Source organism: Hemitrygon akajei, chromosome 9 (genome assembly GCF_048418815.1).
Source record: "Hemitrygon akajei chromosome 9, sHemAka1.3, whole genome shotgun sequence".
In the NCBI taxonomy this organism is placed as follows: Eukaryota; Metazoa; Chordata; class Chondrichthyes; order Myliobatiformes; family Dasyatidae; genus Hemitrygon; species Hemitrygon akajei.
Window position 1 is genome coordinate 81,197,702 of NC_133132.1, and position 9,625 is coordinate 81,207,326.

Genomic DNA, 9,625 nt, shown 5'->3' on the forward strand with positions numbered 1-9,625 from the left:
GAAAGTCAAAGATATGTTTTAATATTTTTAAGAGAATTTTTTCAACACGTATCTTCCTTTGGCAACATGGTAAACTCATCAAACATTTCTAGCTTATATGACACTGATGATCCATATTACAGATGACCAACCCAGAAGAGTGGAAGGCAGAAGAAAGGAAAATATAGGCTAGTTATTCTGACTTCAGAAGTTGGGAAAATGTTGGAGTCCATTACTAAGGATGAGATTTCAGGATACTTGGAGGCACATGACCTCCAAGTCAGCATGGTTTACTGAAGGGAAAGTCTTGCCTGATAAATCTGTTAGAATTCTTTGAGGAAATAACAGGCAGGCTGGACAAAGGAGAGTATGTGGATGTTGTTTTAAGAGTTGGTATTGGGGCTGCTTCTTTTCACCTTGTATGTCAATGATTTGGATGATGGAATTGAAGGCCTTGTGAGCAAGTTTGCAGACAATACAAAGATAGGTGCAAGGGTAGGTAGAGTTGAGGAAGCAGCGAGTCTGAAGAAGGGCTTTAGCAGAATGGGCAAAGAAGTGGCAGATGGAATTTTAAGGAAGTGTATGGTCATGCACTTTGGTAGAAGGAATAAAGGCGTACACCATTTTCTAAATAGAGAAAACTCAAAAATTAGAGGTGCAAAGGATCTTGGGAGTCCTTGTGCAGGATTCTCTAAAGGTTAAACTGCAGGGTTGAGACAGTAGTAAGGAAAGCAAGTGCAATGTTAGCATTAATTTCAGGAGAACTAGAATATAAGTGCGAGGATGTGATGCCAAGGCTTTAAAAAGCATTAGTCAGACCACACTTGGAGTATTGTGAGCAGTTTTGGGCCTCTTATCAAAAAAAAAGATGTACTGGCATCAGAAAGGGTCCAGAGGAGGTTCATGATAATGATTCCAGGAATTAAAAGGTTAACGAATGAGGAGCATTTGATGGCTCTGGGCCTGTACACACTGGAGTTTAGAAGAATGAGGGGGAAATCTCATTGTAAGCAATCAAATATAGATATGGAGAGGAGGTTTCTTATAGTGTGTGAGTCTTGGACCAGGGGCACAGCCTCAGAATAGAAGGATGTCCATTTAGAACAGAGATAAGAAGGAATTTCTTTAGTCAGAGGGTAGTGAATCTGTGAAATTCATTTACACAGATAGCTGTGGAGGTTTTTGGTTAGTCAGGGCTTCAAAGTTTGAGGAGGAGAGTGGGATTGAGAGGAATAGACCAGTCATAATGGAATGGCAAACTCAGTGGGCTGTATCACCTAATTCTGCTTCTATGTCTTATGTCTAATCTCTTATTATTTGCTGACATTGGGGGTAAAAACAATCAGAAGGACAAGAGTAATGTGTACTGTACCTCCCAAGAAGGAAATCACTGAATGCTAATATTATTACATTGAGACTATTTGGCGCACATAAATTAGAAATAAATGATGTTAAGGCTTCCATTGCTATTAATAGGTAAATAGTGGTTGGGTTATGACATTATGAAAATCATAGGTATTTGTGTCTCTTTTGATTTCTGGTTTATGATGAGGGAAGAAGATTTCCACTTTTAGTGGCAGTCGCTATAGAGTGTCCTGGAATCAATCACAACCAACTACAACACAGTTCCTGATCATTGCGCATTATACATGATCACAAAGTTGGGCAGTTTTGCAGGATACTACTCAGACAGGTAATGTGAAAATATTTGCACGTCCTGGGAAATCTTTGGACATTATCCTTGACCCCACCAACTGAACCTAATGATGTTGCCTATTTTACTTTGTGAAGAGCCATCAAAACCTGTGTTTGTCCAACACAAAAAAGTAACCAAATTTTTCTTGGCAATATTATTGACTCAATTTATATTTCAGAGATGCTATAGCTAAGAATCATTTGGGCAACACTCTTCCCTGCAGGAAATCCAAAATCCAGTAGGAAAAAAATGTCAACTTAATTAATACTTTAGGCTTTGAATTCTAGTCAGTCACCCATTAACCCCTTCTTCACCAGCTTTGCTGTCTCTATCCACAAGATATTAATTACATTGGAATCTAGAAAATATAAGAACATAAAGGACCCTGTGCATCCTAGAGTCCAGTTACATTAACACCTTTCTTTGGAAAACCTCAGGATATTATGAAGGATTTTGTAATAGAAAAATACAAGAAAAAAATTCAAGTTAGTTAGGCAAGGTCAGCATGGATTTGTGAAAGGGAAAACTGGCTAGGCCAATTGTATTGAAAGGTTAACATTTGCTGTGGGTAAGATGAGGTGCTGGAGGACTGGAGGATAGCTAATGTTGTTCCATTATTTGTGAAAGGCTCTAAGAATAAGCCAAGAAATTACAGGCCAATAAACTCAAGATCAGTCATGGGCAAGGTATTGGAAGGTATTCTAAGACACCAGATATGTAAACATTTGGATAGACAGGACTATTAGGGATAGCCAATATGGCTTTGTGCATGAAGGTTATGTCTAACCAATTTATGGTTTTTCACAGAAGTTACCAGGAAAGTTGATTAAGGCAAGGCAGTGGATGTTGTCTACGTGAACCTTTGCAAGGTCTTTGACAAGATCCTGCATGGGAGGTTGGTCAAGAAGGTTTAGTCACTTGACATTCAGGATGAGGTAGTAAAATTTGTATCAGATATTGGCTCCATGGGAGAAGCCAGAGAGTGGTAACAGATTGTTGCCTGTCTGACTGGAGCCCTGTGACTAGTGGTGTGCTACAGGAATTGCTGGTGGGTCTGTTGTTGATTGTCATCTATTTCAACAAACTGGATGATAATGTAGTAAACCGGATCAGCATATTTGCATATGGCACAGAGATTGGGGGTGTCATGGATAGTGAGGAAGATTATCAAAGCTTGCAGTGGGATCTGGACCAGATGGAAAAATGGATCGAGAAATAGCAGAAGAAACTTAATGCAGACAAGTGTGAGATGCTGCATTTTGGGAGGACAGATCAGGGTCAGATTTACACAGTGATCAGTAGGGCACTGAAGAGTGAGGTAGAAAAGAGGGATCTGGCAATACAGATCCATAATTCCTCAAAAGTGGCATCACAAGTGGGAAGGGTTGTAAAGAGAGTTTTTGGCATATTGGCCTTCATAAATTAAAGTATTTAAGGTAACATGAGGGAAATCTTCACTCAGAGGTTGTGCAACGAGCTGCTAGCAGACATGATGGATATGGGTTTGATTTCAACATTGAACAGAAATTTGGATGGATACATTGATGGAAAGGGTATGAAGGACTATGGGCTGGGTGCAAGTCAATGGGACTAGGCAGAGTAATAGTTTAAACCAGGCTATGTGGGCCAAAAGGTCTGTTTCTGTGCTGTAGTATTCTATGACTCCAAAGAAGAATCAGCGGAGGTACTAAGATATCCAGAAGGTATTTGGTGAGCTTTTGCATCAAAGGGTATTATGAAAAATAAAAACTTTCACAGAGTTGTTGAAAGGCGATTTGCTGCTAACAGAGAATAGGCATAAATGGTCATTTGTGATCGGCAAGATGTTGACAACTGGTTTGCCACTGGGATTAGGTGAGCCTCAATTTTTTGTGGTATATATAAATGACTTGAAGTATGATTGCTAAATTTGCTGCTAACCTAATATTATCAGAATAAGTTACGAAGAGAATGCAGTAACACAATAAAATAAGTTAAACAAGATTGGGAAAATTTGACAGAGTACAATATGAATGGGAAATTACCGGTATATATTTTTGAAGAAGAATGTGTAAAAGAACTGTATTATCAAAATGATGGACAATTGTAGAACTTTCAGATGCAGGCGAGGGGGAGTCGGTGCATGATTTGCAAAAGGTTAATATGCAGACTAGATACAGCAAGCAATTAGGAAATCTAATGGGATGTAGTTATTTATTGCTAGGGAAATTGAATACAAGAGCAGGGAGGTTGTGCTAAGTGAAATCACAACAGGAATACTGTGTATAATATTGGTCTCCTTATTAAAGGAAGGATTTTACTTCTCTGAACCAGTTCAGAGCCCATTTGCTTGAACTGGTTGTCTTAAAAGGAAATGTTGGACATGCTAGGCATTTATTGGCTGGAATAAATTTGATTGAAACACACAAATTATAACAAAGGAATGTGCAGAGAATCTAGAATTAAGGATCATTTATTAATAATAAGGGGCTGTCCAGTGATAAGAAAAAAATATTTCTAAGAATCATATCTTCAGAACTGGCTTCCTTAAAGGATAGTAGATTGGACTCAGAGTAGTTTTAAGGCAGGACATGACAGATTTTCATAAACAAGGGAGCAAAACATTATTGAATGCTACTTGCCTCACCTGGCTATCCTATTACCCACTATTTATGTACTTTGTAAATCACGATAACACTTAATAAAATAACATCTGATATCAGGTCCATTTATTCTTTAGATGTGTTAAATTGTTTATCATGCTTTAATTTCCTTTAAGAATCTGGATGATCTGAAAGGTTTTACTGACAATTATTTTCAATTTAAACAATTCAAATCTCACTAACATCCCTTCATGTATCAGATATCTTGCCTTGCACATCTGTCAGAACCAGCTTTTCTTTGATTACAAAAGATTCTTACATATAGTTACTGTAGAGTTGCAGACAGGACTATATACAGTATTCCATATGTGGTTGTGCCAATACTTGTGCAGACTGACTCCCAAGACTTGTGCCCTATTTTCTTGTACATTGGTATTTTACTCATTTGATAGAAACAATTTGCTAGTATACCTTTGTGTCTGTAATTGGAACCAAACAGTTTGAATTCCTTCTGTATTTTTTCTCAACAAGTCTGCTAAAATTAAAATCCATTTTCTTTGTCTTCCCAAACTAGCCAGATAGCTTTGAATTTGGTTTCTTGCACTTATTGTGTATTTTCTTCATTTTAGTTAGTGTCATTTACAAATGTAGGAAATTTGGTTTGTCTGCAGGTCCATTAACAGTGATCCAATTGGTGATTTCTCTACTATCTTACGTTTTTATCAGACATTCTTTCCATAAGCATTGTAAGGAGAAAGGGAAATAAGTTTCTTATCATTACAGTTGTATAATAATTGACAATTGAGCAAGTAATTCCGTTAGCCATTTTCTTACCACTACAGGTGTCCCCCACTTTACGGATGTTTGCTTTACGCCACTTCGCTTTTACAAAAGACCTCCATTAGTAACCTGTTTTTGCATTACAAAGAGGATTTTCGCTTTTACGAAAAATTTTCCCATATAAATTAATGGTTCTTCACTTTACGCCATTTCGGCTTAAGAAAGGTTTCATAGGAATGCTCTACCTTTGTGGGGGGGGGGGGGAACACCTGTACCTACTTGCATTCTTTTCAACTTCAGACACTTCTGAAAACCTGTTTCCTTAACCAGTACCCTTGATTATTTCCCCGAGTGTTACAGCGTTTTTTGGTTCAGATGTGCCTCACAAGTTCCCTGGAACTAATCATTATTTTAAAGATTAGACATAAATACAAATTGTTGTTATCTTGGCCCAGACAAATTCTTAGCTTTATGTTGTTTAGGCCTGTGACCTTTCCAGTCTACACAGATTAGAAAATGTAAATCTGCTCAGATCAGGTAAGCTTTATTTTTATCCTCCTTGACTTAGCACTGTTTTTGTGCAAGAAAGTGGATGCGTGATTTAGTTGCTCCTGCAAGTATTAGACTCGCTTGGATGATGTGAGGTGTACAAGAAAGCCATTGGTATAGTTGTCTTCTGGATATTTCCCCTCCCTGTAAGAAGATTACTGGCACCTGCCTCCCTTCCTGTGTTTCCTTTTAAACAGAATATACCCAAGGTGAAGGATAAATAAATCAAGGGGTTTGAATCCACGTATATTCCTATGCCTTTAAATTTGTTAAAATTACATATTTTTACCAACATTTAGCAAGCTTTTTCCACCTTTTTTGTATTTAGCATGCAATTATGCCAGTATGTGCACTGAAATATAAGCTGTGTCAATTTGCATCTATAAAATATGCAATAATCATAATTCATTTATGATCAGCAAAACTGGTCTATATATTTGATGCACTGAGAAATATTCATTATTTTTTCTAAATTATCTTTGGAATTGAACATTAGAATAGTTTATAATTTAAAAATGAATATATGCTGTACCATTCTTTTAAAATCAAGGATTTGGGTTCCAAATTATGTGCATGCTAACTATTGCAATAACATTATTAGTTTTTTAAAAAAATTTCCTTCATTAATTCCTTTGAATAAAGGAAATGACAGAGCCATCTAATAATATGTAATTTATTTTCATGTTCAGTGAACTGTGCAAGATGGAATGATTCAAAATGTTATAGGAATGTGGTGGAATATTTGACAACTTTAATGCTGGGTTTAAATAATTTTTTCATGATGGAAATAAACGCTAAAATGAAGTCTCTGCTTTAATTATTGTCAGTTGTTCTTAACAATTTCATTAGTCTTGGTTTTCTGAGAGTTGTGTTTCAGATTAGAACAGGCCTCCACTTACTGAAGTAGCCATCAGAAACTTCAATTTTTTTTTTCTAAGAGCTTTACATAAATTATTATAATTATGGAGTTTTGGGTAAAGATTAATATGTAGTTTTAATGCCAAGTTATTGAATAAGTGCAGTATATCATAAAAATGAGTATATTGAAACTTATGTCAGAATAAAAGTTGTCCAAACCACATATGAAGCATAATTAATTGTCATGGATATTTCTTACCAGAAACTTTATAGTAATTACAAAGAAATGTAATTACTGTTGCGTATTCACTTTATTCATGATGTTATAGAACATTTTAAGAATTGGAGTTACCTGCAGTGAAGCTGCATAACCAATCTGATCCTCAAAGTTGTTTCTCAAGGGGAAAATATTTCTGTTGCTTTAAAATCTTTTAAAAAGCCCAATGTCCTGAAGTAGTCGAGTGTGGAAAATCCACTCCGATGGACCAGAATATGAGTGAACTTTGGCATGAGGAATAGCTTGACTATGCCAACCTTTGTGGTCGATGGAATGATTATTTTTCTTTTATGTCCACTCCTCTTGGTTAAACCTGAGCAGGAAGAGTAATTACTGTATTGATGGTATCTGCCAGAACTCTCATATGTAATGCCTCTTATGTTCCAGATAGAAGTAGCTTTGCATGCAAGTAGTGCATCTATTTGTAAAGGCAGAATTAAGCCCCACAATGTCTGAACAAGAAAACCAGGTTAGGCAGCACCTATAGTGATATAAACAGTTAACATTTCAGATCAATATTTTTTTTCATTCCAGAGAGAAGTTCTTACCAATGTTATACTGCATTTACAGATTGGAGAATGCTTATGAAAGGTTCAAAAACTAGGCAATGATAGAGATCTAGAAGATTATAAGGCTAGCAGGAAGGAGTTTAAGAATGAAATTAGGAGAGCCAGAAGGGGCAATAAGAAGGCCTTGGCAGACAGGATTAAGGAAAACCCCAAGGCATGCTATAAATATGTGAAGAGCAAGAGGATAAGACTTGAGAGCATAGGACCAATCAAGTGTGACAATGGAAAAGTGTGCATGGAACCAGAGGAAGTAGCGGAGGTACTTAATGAATACTTTGCTTCAGTATTCACTACAGAAAAAGATCTTGGCGATTGTAGGGATGACTTACAGTGGACTGAAAAGCTTGAGAATGTAGATATTAAGAAAGAGGATGTACTCCATGCTACTGTGGGAGGCGAGGAAGGAGAATGCTGAGCTTCTGGCAATGACCTTTGCATCATCAATGGGGATGGGAGAGGTTCCGGAGGATTGGAGGGTTGTGGATGTTGTTCCCTTATTCAAGAAAGGGAGTAGGGATAGCCCAGGAAATTATATGCCAGTGAGTCTTACTTCAGTGGTTGGTAAATTGATGGAGAAGATCCTGAGAGGCAGGATTTATGGACATTTGGAGAGGCATAATATGATTAGGAATAGTCAGCATGGCTTTGTCAAAGGCAGGTCATGCCTTACGAGCCTGATTGAATTTTTTGAGGATGTGACTAAGCACACTGATGAAGGTAGAGCCGTAGATATACTGTATATGGATTTTAGCAAGGCATTTGATAAGGTACCCCATGCAAGGCTTATTGAGAAAGTAAGGAGGCATGGGATCTAAGGGGACATTGCTTTGTGGATCCAGAACTGGCTTGCCCACAGAAGGCAAAGTGTGGTTGTAGACGATCATATTCTGCATGGAGGCCAGTCACCAGTGGAGTGCCTCAGGGATCTGTTCTGGGACCCATTCTCTTTGTGATTTTTATAAATGACCTGGATGAGGAAGTGGAAGGATGCTGATGACACAAAGGTTGGGGGTGTTGTGGATTATGTGGAGGGCTGTCAGAGTTTACAGTGAGACATTGATAGGATGCAAAACTGGGCTGAGAAGTGGCAGATGGAGTTCAACCCAGATAAGTATGAGGTGGTTCATTTTGGTAGGTCAAATATGATGGCAGAATATAGTATTAATGGTAAGACTCTTGGCAGTGTGGAGGATCAGAGGGATCTTGGGATCAGAGTCCATAGGACACTCAAAGCTGCTACGCAGATTGACTGTGTGGTTAAATAGGCATATGGTGCATTGGCTTTCATCGATCGTGGGATTGAGTTTAAGAGCAGAGAGGTAATGTTGCAGCTATATAGGACCCTGGTCAGACCCCACTTGGAGTACTGTGCTCAGTTCTGGTTGCCTTATTACAGGAAGGACGTGGAAACCATAGAAAGTGTGCAGAAGAGATTTATGAGGATGTTGCCTGGATTGGGGAGCATGCCTTATGAGAATAGGTTAAGTGAACTTGGCCTTTTCTCCTTGGAGTGACGGAGGATGAGAGGTGACTTGATAGAGGTGTACAAGATAATGAGAGGCATTGGTCGTGTGGATAGTCAGAGGATTTTCCCCAGGGTTGAAATGGCTAGCACAAGAGGGCATAGTTTTAAAGTGCTTGGAAGAAGGTACAGAGGAGCTGTCGTGGGTAAATTTATTACGCAGAGAGGTGAGTGTGTGGAATGAGCTGCCTGTGATGCTGGTGGAGGTGGAAACAATAGGGTCTTTTAAGACTCCTGGATGGGTACATGGAGCTTAGAAAAATAGAGAGCTCTGGGTAAAGCCTAGGTAGTTCTAAAGTAGGGAATTGTTCGGCACAACCTTGTGGGCTGAAGGGCCTGTATTGTGCTGTATGTTTCTGTGTATATGGTTTTATAGCGCAAGGGTACAGCAGCAGAACATTGGATTCAAATGTCCTTGTTATTTTAATTTCTCTCAGCAACTTTTTGATTTCATGTGGAGTGAATCAAATCCACTTAATGATATCAGTGACAATAGGGACCTCAAGGGAATGTTGAGACATATGACCACTTCACCCTACTTGCTGAAGATGGATATATCTTTGTCCTTTGTACTCCTCTTCTCACTGAGGATGAATGTTCAAGAAACCTCTTCCATCTGTTATTCATCTTCATTATGAGGACTATAGTACCATTAGTTCTTTATATGACCTGTGTGTATTGCACCACTATGACTTAACTATATTGACACCTAAAGTCTAGACATTTCATAATCATTGAACATAGGTTGGCCTTCTGTCATTATACTGATAGAGTTAAGGATGTGCCAGTCTCCAAGATTGCAGTGGAATGCAT